This window comes from Monodon monoceros, unplaced genomic scaffold (genome assembly GCF_005190385.1).
Source record: "Monodon monoceros isolate NGI ecotype Baffin Bay Population unplaced genomic scaffold, NGI_Narwhal_1 Super_Scaffold_5, whole genome shotgun sequence".
Classification (NCBI taxonomy): Eukaryota; Metazoa; Chordata; class Mammalia; order Artiodactyla; family Monodontidae; genus Monodon; species Monodon monoceros.
In genome coordinates this window covers 54,753,394-54,767,813 of record NW_021703782.1, presented here as the reverse complement: position 1 = coordinate 54,767,813, position 14,420 = coordinate 54,753,394, and the positions used below count along the sequence as shown (strand labels likewise).

The 14,420-nt window shown below is 35.8% G+C and overlaps 1 protein-coding gene across 9 annotated transcripts in view; it reads right to left on the bottom strand.

Annotated features, from left to right (window-relative positions):
• The window catches only part of PTPRD (protein tyrosine phosphatase receptor type D), a 2,000,866-nt gene that overhangs the window by 656,608 nt on the left and 1,329,838 nt on the right, over positions 1-14,420 (bottom strand). For all 9 annotated transcript variants that reach the window (XM_029201877.1, XM_029201881.1, XM_029201880.1 and 6 more), the window contains one exon: positions 2,678-2,716. The gene's annotated coding sequence lies outside the window, so the exon portion shown is untranslated. The remainder of the gene's footprint in view (positions 1-2,677; positions 2,717-14,420) is intronic.

The window sequence follows — 14,420 nt, the reverse complement described above, 5'->3', positions numbered from 1 at the left end:
GACTCTGCTGTCAACTGGCCAAGAAGGATGCATTTTTTTAATGCTTACTAATGCCTCCCCATAGAGCTTACCCAAGGCACGATACTGAGTTAGCGAGACTGTCTTACTACTTACCCTTTCAGCATTCCTCATCCTCATTTGGAACTAGCAATCACTTTTGCTTCACCTCCTCTTTACCATAAAATGCTTTCTCTCCACCAATGTGGATAAAATCACTGTGACAATACTTCTACAAATATTTGTATTGAAAATATTATATTCCACTAAGGAAGGTAGGAGGGTGTTTTGTAATGTACATGAACTGTGGGCAGAGTTCTGAGCCACAATTTCAGTTCCTTCCCTTTTCTAGCTAGGTGACCTTAGTCATGTTATTTGGCTGTTCTGAGAATTATCTGGAAAAGAGGACAATCAGATATTCTTTACATGACAGATGTGAGGATTATCTGAGGAGATGTTTGCAAAACCACCTAGCCTAGCACTACCAAAATAGGAGAGAGCATCCTAGATTTTTTTTCTATTGAGGAACAGAAAGTACCAGAAAGCAGGTGACGATTTTGATGATGCTGAAGGACTTTTCCTGCACTCCAGATATAGAGCCACGAAGATGATGACTAAAGCTTTTTGAATGATAGGTTGATTTACCCTCCCCCACCCCCAATAACATTTTAAATGATAAACTTGAATCACAAGTGCAAACACTGGCAACAATCCTTGCAAAATCATTTATGTGACTCATGGGATTCTGGATAGGAAACTCTAGAGAGCTAGAACCCAAGTGTCACCAGGTACGTCATCTATTAATCTTGACCAAGTCCCAAATAATTTCAGATTGATAAGCTGTTCAAATGCCACAGCAATCTTGAGTAGGCAGTATTATCCTTGTTTTGAACATTAAAACATTGAGGGCCCGGGTGAGTAAGTGGATCTTAATGATGATGCTGAAATTTTCCCCAGTATTTTGGAGTCAGAGTCAACAGGCACTTTCCACTCTACCATCATCAAAGTCTACTCTATAGTTAGGAAAATAATGAATGGTGGACTATTAGTGATAGCTTCATATATAATAGACCATAAATAACCAAAATATTTTCCCCAAGGTACTTCAAATGTTAGGAAGAAAGAGACCTTTTATTGTGATGATAAATGATTAACACATAATAGCTGCCAAAAAAAAAAAAAAAAAAGAACAACAGCAACAACCATAAACCCAAAGCCACACTTCCTAATTAAAATATTGTGAAAATGCTGCTAAGAATTAATTTTTACCTATTTGTATCTTTATGCCAATAAAAAGGAGGTTACCTGGATGAATCTTTATGATTTACACTTCGGGACAGAAAACTGTCAATTCTACAAGGTTCCTTGGTAAATCTCTACATTAATATTGAGATCAGCACCCGTGTTCAGTTTTCCTTTGCCTGTAAATAGCAATTACAGGATAACTACAGGGTAAATCTAGGGCTTTGTGTCCCCGAATGCAGGAGTAATTTGAGCTGTTCTGACTATAAATTTGAATTGTTTAACATACGCTTTCTGTAGATTAGAAACACATTTTAATGACTTATTTCACCTCTCTAAATGCATGATTTTCCCTTTTTTAGAAGTCAAATGATTTCAAGAGTAGAGCAGGTTTAGAACACTCATAAATAAACTTGAAACAAATCAAGAAACATTGTCTTCATTTGAGCATGGCTTAAATTGAGCAAAGGGCAAGATTCACAGAAACATCAAATAATTATACAATGACTAGACTTTTTTCTTCCTCAATGAAATAGATAAAAATATTCAATGTTTCTATTTTTTAAACCACTCAAGTTCTAGTTTCAACTAAATTGTCAAATAAGTAGCAAAAATTAAAAGTGTAACTTTCTCCATCTTTTATCACTTACTTTTATCTCTCCCCTTTTCTCAAGTACAACCTATTACATACCCTGTCTCTACCTCTTTTTAGTTTCCAATCTCTAATCTATAAATTTGTTCTACCTCTATTTCCTTTCTTCCAAATGTTGACAATAAAGTGTATGTAATCTGTTTACTCTCTTTATCCTTATGGTGATCTGCTTTCTTCCCTATTATTGACATTATTTTCAATTTTCCCCTTACTCATTTGCTTTCCTTTTGACCATTATTTCACCTGTTCTCTTTTCAACTCCATTAACTGATGGCCCTCCCCTCACCATCCCAACACATCTCATTCCAATTTGAGGGATGTACCTCACATTGTCCAAATCTCTCATGGTTCTCCATGAGGTAGGTTTGGCGAATCAAATGAACCACTCTGTGACCTATTTTACTCTCAGGCAAGAGGTAGGAATAAGACAGTAATAGCATATATATGTTGTAAAAAATTACCTTATAAAAATTCACTCTAAGGATTTGAACTCACTCAAAATAAAAACATGCCCATTACTTTGTGCTTGGAATTTCACTCCATCTGTAATGTCATTCTGTTTGCCTACCATACACAGAAAATTCATGCAGCTTTTTAAAGCCTCCAAATAATCTGAAAGTGTTGAAAGTTCACTTTTATTCCTCATGCGCTGTAATAAAATTGCTAACACTTTTCTAAGAAGCTACAGCTTATAGTAGTAAAGAAATACTATTAAGTAATAAAACAAAGAAAATTTGAAAACCACACTGGAAAAAAAAAAAAAAACTAGCTTGTTTTAAATCTTACTTGTTCTTTAGATCCCACGGGTGTTCACCAGCCGTCTCCCTAAACAAAGAAGAAATGTGACAACAATTAAAATGTTGTGAAAACGATGCTATTAAAATACTCCTCATTTAGGTGGTGTGTTTTTATATTACCTAGATAGTGGAAAATGTCAAACTCCAAAAAGAAGTGAAATTAGTTGCATTTTGGCATTTCCCTTCATTCTCGTTTTAAAGAGCAATTTAAAATTCACCTTTCAAAGCAACAATAAGCAAAAAAGCAATGATTATTCTAGGAAGAGAAATTACAGTTTAGAATATTAATTAAAGATACAATATAATCAAAACTGTATATAATCTGAAATAAATAATACAATCATCAAATATTATTAAATTAAAAATTCTGTTGGAAAAGTCTACAAACAATTCTTACAAAATGGAATATTCTTTGCATTGTAAGGAATTCCTTGCATAGTTAAGATTTAGTTCTTTGGTAAACACACACAACGCATGCTCAGTTTCTGTAACTAACATCACAGGGTCTCTAGAAAGAATCTCCCAAATCATGATGATAATGTTAAAAAAGAGAGAGACAAATCTAGATTTTAAAACTGGGCCAAGAAAAGCCTTATTAAAAATTTAATTAAAAATGAAAGTTCATTATTAATATAATTTTTATTAGGGTTGAAAAAGGTAAAAGCACATGAAAGTGTTATAGTGTTTCAGAAGTTTCATAAACCGTTTTGAAAATTGGACAACCCATACTGGCATTTTCCCAATGATTTGCGTTAAACTTCCTCACCCTAGTTTTTTTGTTTGTTTGTTTGTTTGTTTGTAAGAATGGAACCAGAGAAATCAATTTGGATTCTGTGAGTAGCTTAGGCAAGTGGAAGTATTAATCCATCTCTATAAATTTCTAGAAAATGCCAGATGATCTTGAGTGGCATAAAGCTGATCAGTGGTTATTTGTAGACATGGGTGGGGAAAAGAGGACAGAGGCATTAAAAAGGCTATAAATTAAACTTTTGAAGTTGACAGATATGTTTGTTATCTTGTGATGATGGCTTTAAAGATGACAAAACTCATCAAACTGTATGCTTTAACATGTATTGTGTATTATAGCTATAACTTCATAAAACTCTAAGATAAACAAGTGGAAGTGTGTGAAATAGATATTTAATCTAGGGCATTAACTGCCTGATTAGCCAATTGAAAAAATTAATGGAGGTCGCTATTACTGCAATTTTTGTTTAAAAGATTACTTGGCTGCTGTGTGATTACCAGGTTGGATAGAGGGTGGTTGGAAGGGGAGATAAAATTCTGTAAGGAGGCTTGGACTACCATATTGGTGGTGGAGTTAAAGGCTGCTGGACTGATGCTGGACCTACATGATAGAATTAGTAGGTACAAGGAAAAGACTTCCGGAGGCACTGGATGTGAAGGTAGGGCAACATAAGGAACCAAGGATGATGGGCATTTTCTGGCTCAAGCAACTGGATATATGGTGCTACCATTTCCTGAGATAGTGAAGATTGAAAATATATTAATATTTGAGGAAAATATAAGAGTTCCATTTTGGACATATTATTTGTGAAACCCCATGAGACAACCAAACGGAAATCTTAAGTCAGGGAAAGGTTTCTAGAACTCAGAGGAAAAGTCTGAGCTACACAAATAATTTTGAGAATTTCCAGCATATAGATAAGTATGGGTAGATGCCATGAAATGGAGACAGTATCACTGAATGTGAATAGAGAAAGAAACTCAGAGTCAGTATGCTACATGGTTTATCTACCTGGATGTTTGCATCTCTCCTCCCTCCTCCAAATAACCACAATGAGGGTGAAAAGGAGTTCTATGAGCTAGAAGCTAATTTATTTCTTACGTTTCTGAGAGGCTACTTTCTAATTCTTATGTAGAAAAGTTCAAAAATAGATAGGAAACAAAAAATATAATATTTTAGGAAATTAACCAAATTTGTCTCCAGTTCGATACTGAAATTATCCTCAAAGACTCTTGGATGTCTAATTACTTATTTAATAGGTGTTTATAATTACCTCATCTAAAGTTCATGTCTTAAATAATATTGATATATCTTTTACTACATACATACTTTTAAAATCAAATTAGAGGTTAAGAATAAAGCTTTGCTAAAATTCTCAACAAGATGTCAAAATAATTTGCAGAACATTATTTTTGCAAGATGTGTAGGAAATGTGGAAAAAACTATGATATGATTTGATAAAAGTAGCTGGAAACTGTTCTGTGATGGTCTGCAATCAGCAGCTCTTACAAACTCATGATGATTGCTCATAGAAGCAGAACAAACAATTTTGGAATTAAGTTTATTATTATAGAAGGAAAATAAAACATAGGGATTTCATGTCTGATATGAATGTTCTCCAAACTATTACTCATTTGAGAATCATGATCTATGGTAGGCTTGGTTTTGTTGGTTTCCACTTGCTTTGAGCATTGCTGGGATGTTGGGAAGTCATGTAACCTTGCTAGATTTGTGGTTCTTCCTCTGTAAAGTGGAAATGATACAACCTCCAAGGGTTTTGATGAGAATAAATGGGATAAGGTACACAAAAATTATTTTTACAGTGCAAAGTACCACAGACTGCACTACAGCAGTAATAACGAGACATCATATCTAATGGTGGCAACTGAAATTACTCAAAAGAAATATTCAGTGAATTTATGTACTGTATTTAATTTCATTTACGATTTTCCAAGTCATTAATAAAGCCTAGAAGGAAATAACATCAATCTTCAGATGCTGATGAAAGAAAATAAATGACAGAAACACACATTTTTTAAACTTTGTACACTTTGTTGACTGTTAGTAGTTTTTGGCATTCACAATAAAAATAAAAGGTCTAGTACCTATTCACAGTGCATTTCTTGGACTGAAACACTATTCTGAATCTCTCCTATTCCATTTTTTTTTTTTTTTGTGGTATGTGGGCCTCTCACTGTTGTGGCCTCTCCCGTTGCGGAGCACAGGCTCCGGATGCGCAGGCTCAGTGGCCATGGCTCACGGGCCCAGCCGCTCCGCGGCATGTGGGATCTTCCCGGACTGGGGCACGAACCCGTGTCCCCTGCATCGGCAGGTGGACTCTCAACCACTGCGCCACCAGGGAAGCCCTCCTATTCCTTTTTTTATACTTAGCTGCTTTCATAATTTTCTAATTTATATTTCTTCTTTACTCCTTGTGATATTGCTCTTTTTTTCATTATCTCATCTCTGATTGAGAGTAAATCATTAAATATAATTGTGTAGTTTTTATTTTTCATTTTATAAAAATATTTTCCTTTTTAAAAATAATATAATATTCATTGTTGAAATTACAAAAATATACTGAAGCAAAAAGATAAAACAAAATCATTCATAATCCTATTACAAATACTTAACTGCTATTGACTTTTTGGTATATAGCCACGCGGTCTCTTTTCTATGCACTAATATATATTTTGTAAGTTCAGTAATGGCATGTTGTTTCTATTTTTTACTTACTATTCTATGAATATTTTTAAATGATATAGTTGTTTTTCTACCACATTTTTAGGTACTGCACACATAACTATTTTGAATTTGAATTTTATGGATGAAATATAATTTGTTAGACACATCTAAAAGGCTGTTGTCAGTTCTTTTTTCTTATATAAGCAGCCCTGTGATAAACATCCTTAAGGCTATATATTTGCATGAATCATGATTATTTCCTTAGGATGAATTGCTGGACTCAGTCAAGCCTGCATTACCAAGTTACAAAAATTATAATACCTACTGCCAAATTGCACTCCATAACATTCAACACTCCTCCCAGCAAGCCATGAAAGCACCTCCTTCCTCACACTATAGCTAATAGTAGATATTGCCATATTAAAATGTTTAAATTTTTGTCAATTTGATAAATGAACTTACATCTCTTATCATTTTATTGTATGTTTTTTTTGGTTACCAGTTGGGTTGAGAAGTTTTTTGTGTTTTTTTAAATTTGTATTTCTTAGTTTCTGAAATGCTTATGTAATTTGCATAGTTATCTATCTCTTTGGTATAATCACTTGTAATAACTTCTTATATATTGAGGATATTCACTATAATCATAAAAATTTTGATTAAGAAGACTGATGATAACCTCAAAATTTGCAAGATTAACACATGCAAAGATTCGTCCTAAAACCCAAGAGAAAATTAAACAGCTTTCTTAGTTTACTGAGATGCAAAAGTGATTGTAAGTAGATGAGTGAATTTAAGTAATTTCAATTTCATGCTTCATTTTTTATTACTCTATTTTCATTCAAATTTGAATCAATGTTAAACTTAGTCTATTGCTGTACTGTCCCTTGAAAAAAAATTTTGGATTCTTTATATCAACATATTTTTATTCACTATTATGTCTATATTTTACTTTCTCTTTCTTTTGAAACTATGTGAACATGTTTTTTTCCTTATTGCCCAAAAAGAATAAACTGGTCTAACTAAAGTTTTCTTGACATATTACCCTAAGAGGGAGGACTTACTGGTGTAGCTAAGGTTAAGAGAAGAACCAACTTGCAGTACCATCTTTGTGTAAGGTTTTTCTGTGCTCAGGAAGGGCCTTAATGTTTTGTCTCAGTGTTGATGTCATTATATAGAAAGTGACGTCTCTGAGGTCAGCAGCTAATCACAAATGTAATCACAAAGGGATATGTATTCCTATGCATACTCCTCTAGACTTTGGCTTAGGTATACTTATTCAGGGGTAAAACTAGAAAATTAGGAACTCATGTAGCTTCAGAGATTGTAAACTAGTTGATGTTCGCTAGTGGTTAGCCAATAAGTGTGCCATACCAATAATGAGAACTGAAATAAAATATCTTACGTTACTATCGTGCATTATAATCTGTTCACTATCCCATGCCACTCTAAATAACTTTGTTTCTATATAGATAGTAGGAACTACAGTTTGAAGTAAAACAGTCAAGGTTTCTGCTCTGATAGAGATAATACGCTAATGGGTAACACAGGTAATAAACAACAAAGGTAGATAGATGGACAGACAGACAATTAGAAGAATGGATACTTTCAAGCAAGATTGTATGGGCAGTGTTGGGTAATGCTGAATAGGGTAGTCAGGAAAATTTTGTTGAAAGGTAATAATCTGAGCTGAGACCTGAATAACAGAAAGGAGAGCCATGCTAAAAAGAAGGGTGAAGACCTCTAGAAGGGGCATATATGTGCAAAGACTCTGACACAGGAAAAAACTTCAGTGTTTGAAGAACACAAATGTGCTCAGTGTGGCTGGAACACAGTGAGCTAGGAAGAACCTGATACAGGAGGAGTGGGAGAGGAGATGTAGGCCAGGTCACAGATTATGTAAGGCTTTTTTTTTTTTTTTTTTTTTTTAGCACAGGCTCCAGACGCGCAAGCTCAGCGGCCATGGCTCACGGGCCCAGCCGCTCCGCGGCATGTGGGGTCTTCCCGGACCGGGGCACGAACCTGTGTCCCCTGCATCGGCAGGCGGACTCTCAACCACTGCACCACCAGAGAAGCCCTATGCAAGGCTTTTTAATCATGGTAAGAAGCTGACCACAGTCAGATAACCGGGGGCTACCATGATGATGACAATGATGAAGACGGTCAAGATCAAGTTGACTACGAACTCAACAGTATAGAAAACTGTCTTTTATCACCTAAATGTTATATAGCAAGCCAGTCATTGAGTCTGGTTTCTTGTTCAGACTCTGTTCAGTTTTATTTTCTCTACTTTCTGTTATTTCGTGGAGTGGTGACGTTTTTTTCACCTCTTAAGCCTAAAGTTGATAACTGCCCTTGATTTCTGTTCGTTTGTTTCTATTTCTTTTCTTAAGGCATTTGCCAATGTTTGGATTGATTTTAGTGCTGAAGAAGCATTTACAAGACTCAACAGATTTATTTAGGAATTAGAGTTCTGAAATTCAAACTATTTTAATGATCTATAATTAATAGACATTTTTATAGCTTTTTCATTCTCTACCTACCCCATGTCCCAAACCCCTTTATTTTAAGCCACACTTTCCTGCACACATATTTTAGCCCTACCAGTCAACACACACACAAAAAGCAAAAGCTACAATTGACAATCTAGGAAGAAATCTCCCCTTTCAAAGCATTGTGTCCTGAACTACTCCTTTTGCCTGTTTAAGTCTCACCTGCTTGAACGTCTATTTATTTTTTCCAATTACGGCTTTTTCCCTTTACTGTGAAGTCCACTCTGTATCCTTTGCTTTGGCACCTGCTATGTTTGGTGTTCTTCCCAACACTATTTCAGGTTGTACCTCAGCTTTCCTACACAGCCTCTGGCATACATCATGCATCTTTTCCAGCCAATTTTCTACCCACGCCCTCCACTTTCCCAGTTGGATTCACCAAATGTAACTGTCAACCAGTATAGAATTTGCTTCCCCCTACCGTGGCACTCTTTGTCCACATTTAAATTAACAATAACCTTAATTATAAGAAGAATAAATAAATAAACAAACAAATATAAACACACACACATAACATGCATTCGCAAGTTAGGTTTTATCCATTTAATAATAGCTGTTACGTGGAAAACACATCCATATGTAAACTATACAGATGCTCTAATTTTGTTTGCAGTCATCTAAGAGTTTAAAAAATATATACTGATTGAGTTTAAGAAGCATTTTTTTTTTTTTTTTTTTTTTTTTGCGGTACCCGGGCCTCTCACTCTTGTGGCCTCTCCCGTTGCGGAACACAGGCTCCGGACGTGCAGGCTCAGTGGCCATGGCTCACGGGCCCAGCCACTCTGCGGCATGTGGGATCTTCCCAGACCAGGGCTTGAACCCGTGTCCCCTGCATTGGCAGGCGTATTCTTAACCACTGTGCCACCAGGGAAGCCCTAAGAAGCATTTTTTAAATTACTTTTTAAGTTACTCTTGTAAATAGTAAAAGTTTTGGACTTCAGCATCAGTCATTTTTTTAATGGTTAAATGATTTTTTAATTTTAATTTAAAAAAAATTATTAGAGTACAGTTCATTTACAATATTGTGTTGGTTTCATGTGTACAGCAAAGTGAATCAGTTATACATATACATATATCCACACTTTTTAGATTCTTTTCCCATTATAGGTCATTACAGAGTATTGAGAAGAGTTCCCTCTGCTATACAGCAGGTCCTTATTAGTTACCTATTTTATATATAGTCGTGTGTATATGTCAATCCCAATCTCCCAATTTATCCTTCCCTCCCCTTCCCCCCTAGTAACCGTAAGTTTTTTTCCTACATCTGTGACTCTATTTCTGTTTTGTAAATAAGTTCATTTGTATCATTTTTTTAGATTCTGCATATAAGTGATATCATATGATATTTGTCTTATTAGCAGGAAGATTATAGTACAATTTTAAGAGCTGATGTGGGGCTTTTACCCAATTAGTTTCCTTAATGCCAATCATTGTACTATATATTTGTATCTTGAAATCATCAAGCTTCAAAAGCTCCCAATAAAATTAGAATTCATCTGAAAGTCCTATCACATATCACGGAGGTGACGTGGGCTGTAAACAGGGAATGAATAGGCCTGAAGGGAGACCAGAGCATTTAGTGATAGTGGAAATTGAGTGTCTCAAAGTACAGATTTCACTTATTTAACTATTTTATGTAAGATCTGTTTTTGTCAAGCATACCATATATTTTATAATATGTTAACGAGTCATGTCCTTCAAACTAACCACCATTTTGTCTACTGACAGTTTGTCTTATATAAAATGATAGTAACATTAACAAATCCCCATCTCAAGGAAATATTAGCCACATTCAACCTCTCTACACTCTACACCAGGCTCATTACTTTAATCAGCCATTCTTTGTGTGAAATCTCAAGTGCTCCTTGTGTATGTAAACCTATAATCCACCATCACATCTACCAATCCCTGATAAAGCATTTGCCAAAGAGTTTAAACATGCCCATGAGTGATTGTACAAAACCTCCCTATCACAAATTGGTGTTGGAGATCCCTTATCAAATCACTTTTTCCAACACATTCTTTTACTAAATCTTATAAATGTGTTTCTGAGAATTCCTCCAAACTGATAAGATAATCAGACGATTTTTGTTGGAGCTCACTAAATTACGTATTCCATAATATTATTATGCTTACTATTTTTCAGACATCAATATTCTCATCACTCCATATACAAATAAATAAATCATAGAGCTGAAATTATACTAGCTTCACTTGACTTTCCACTTAGTGTATATTATTCTTCTAATTCTAATATTTGTTTTTCCAAAACAAGAATAAGTATTACGTTTTGGAAAATAAATCTTAACTAAAACCTGTAACGTTAACCTTATAATAAATTAGTAATAGTATAGTGTGTTATCACAGCTAATTGGTAAATAATAAAAGACTTAATTAATAAAGTCTATTTATACACTTATATTTTAGGAATCTGTACTATCAACACTCCATCAACAAATATTTACTGTGTCTTCTCTGTGAAAAGCACTCTGGGACATCAGGGGCTGAGGGAAGTATCAGTCCTCGAGATATTGACAATCTGGCTAGGGTGCAGTTCTCATGCATTAATTATAAAAAGTAGCACATTAAAAAAAAGTAGCACATGCCAGCTACACAGTATAGCTAATACCTGTCATGAGATGAGGTCAAAGTCTTGTGGTGGTTAGGGAAATCCCCCCAGGAGAGTTAGAACTTAAGCTGGGAGAGCCTTGAGATATGATCAAGATCTAATTATGTTGGGAAAAGGAGGAATACAAGGGTAAGAGCATGAGCAAACAACGGAAATGGGAGGCACAAGGAATAATGTAAAGCTGCATTGTTCAGTATGGTAGCCACTAGCTACACATGGCTTTTGAGCACTTCAACTGTGGCTAGTCGGAATTTAGATGTATGGTTTCAAAGGCTCGGTATGCAAAAAAAAAGGGAAATATCTCTTTAATATTAATTATTATATATTGAAATGATAATATTGATGATATATTGGGTTAAACATAACAACAGTGGTATTAAAATCAATTTCACTTGTTTCTTTTTGCATTTCTAATGTAGCTACTAGAAAATTTAAATTACATTTATGTAAAGTCACATTTGTGGCTGGCATTATTCTTCTATTGGACAGCATCAAGTCACTGAGTAATTGTAAAGAGCCTGGGTTTATTAAATAAGTATTTTAAAGAAAAGTAATCAGGCTAAAAAAAGTGCTGACTGGTTAGGAGAGGCTAGAGACTAGAAATATGAATAATTACCACCTATTCAAAGGCCTACACATAAAGTGTCAAGGGCTGAATGAAGCAGGTGGCAGTGGAAGAGAGATGGCGTGGCATTATATATTTTTCTGTGTCTGATTACTTCTGCTTGACAACATACTTTTTTAGATTGTTCCCACTGCCAGAGACATTATACAAGGAGACTTTTGGAATACCTAACTCTAGTGGCTAGATATGAAGACAGAAAGAGAGAGGAATCGAATACGTCTGCCATTGCAAACTGAGGAGACAGGGAAAATGATGATGCCATCGGTGGGAGTGAGGAATTCGATGGGGGGACATGCTTTGCGGGGAGAGGTTTTAAGCCTTGGAATGTTTTGTAGTGGTGGAGTCGTGATGATGATTAATCTCTCCACGGAATGAATGCAAGGAACAGGTAGAGATGGCTAAGTCTGATATAATGCTGTACATCAATGAGTAAATGCACTTAAGCCTTCTGTAAAATAGAAGTGGAATTCAGGGAGGGAATGATCAAATTAATGATAGCGATTAGACAGCCATCTTGGTAGAATTCAATATTGAATTCAAGAGTCCAGGGTGATTTCAGGTGGTGACTTTTCTGACAGTTCAAACGCAGAGCCAAGAACTGAACCATAGAAAATACTGACATTTGGAGGTTGGGAGAGGATGTTCTATGAAGGTAAATTGATCAGTTATGGAAACAGGAAGAGAACAAAGACAATGTGGGATCATGGAGCTTAAGGAACTATAAAAATATCAAGGAGGAGGAGACGGCCAACAGGAGAAAATGTTTTAAGAAATGTATAAAAGACTGTAGATGGCATTTTACTATTTAGCATCAAAATATTAGCCAGTAGGAATACAATCCTCAACCATGGGATCTAAGAGACAGCAGATGTTCCATGATCTGTCTTTCTGCCTTTGGATCACCTGGCCCATGCTTGGGCTTTTCTCCACATATGTTTGCCCTCCTCTCATTCTCTGGTAATCACACCTATCCCATAAAGTTTCCGCTGAATACTGTCAGATTTACCGTTTCCTGTAGCATTTAATATCTGTATCCTCAATCAGCACTTATCACAGACTGCCTATTTTGTCTTTTCGTACACAGTATTCTTCGGACTCCAAAGTTATTCATCTTCCACCTCGCTATCTCCTTAGGGTTGCCCTTAATGTTTAAAATACTGTATTCTTAGAGGAAACAGAACTGATAAAGAAAGATTCAGGGCTAAGGCTAGCAGGAATGCTTGATCTGGACTGTGAGAGCCACAGTGCTCCCATGGACCTATATGTCATCACTGGTTTTTCATTTCTCCACCAGTTTTTATGCTTTGTTTCTCCTTAGGGCCTTTACTGTTATTTAAGGGTGGAACCCACATTCTTTCATTCATTCATTCAACAAGGCACCAAAATATTTAAAGTTATAAAATGAATTCTATAGGCATCCTGCATACCCTCAAGTGCAATTTATATGCATGTTTACATGTCTCTCTTCCATACTTGAATGTAAGATCCTTGAGGAAAAGAACAGGTTATTATACACCTTATCAATATTTGTATTCTAAATGCCTAGACAGTTCTTGGCACCGAGCAGACTGCCAACTCACATTTGCTTAATTAATATATAAATCAGTCAAAGTGTGCATTCCTTCCTGAAAGAGCTGACAAACTGAGAAAAGAAGACAAAATGTGCACAAGCAGCCAGAGTACAGACAGGAAGGAGATGCCTGATAAAAGAAGTACTCAGATAAAAACATATTAGGAGTTAAGTGAAAGGAAAAAAAAAAAATGTCGTACAGAAAGGATGGGAGAAGGCTTCCTGGAGAAGCTGGCATTTGAGCAAAGGCCAGAAGGAGGGTGAAAACGGGAAATTTCACTAAAGGGAACAGGGATTGTTGGTCCTACCCCAAAATATGTATCCCTTTATACTTATTCAGTAAAAACTACCCATTTTCCCATGTCTGGTTAGTTTTTACTTGAACTCGTGTGATCATTTTTCCTTTACAAAAAAATTTTTTTTTCTCATAAAAAATTTCCTTACAATATGTAGACGCACAGCCAAATTTTATTTTAAGGACAACGGCATTTTTACCTCCTGTTTTGTGTGAGGGTCTGTGGGTTGTAGGAGATGAGAAAAGAGAGCTCCCAGCTGCCACAGCCCAACAAAACCCCTGAAAGTGATGACTGCATCCATTTCCACCCAGTGCCACTTTCTGAAAGTGATGTTTTTGAAAGGAGGATTGCAAATAGTTGCTGCTTCTCAAAACTGCGGTTGCTTTTCAGGATGCGGCCGTTGCTATCTCCATGCTGACGCAGCTCCCAGCGTTGGCACCAGCCTGACTTTGAACTGTTTAAGATATTCCATTCCCAACAATAGAGTATTCCACAAAAAGAAAGAGGCCTTGTTTTTAATAAGCTGAAGTGGATGAAATGGGCAGTCATGAAGTAAAAATGATTATGAGGGAGGGAAGTGGAGACCTAGTGAGTGCCCCTCCCACCCTGTCCTCCAGGACAGCGATGTTC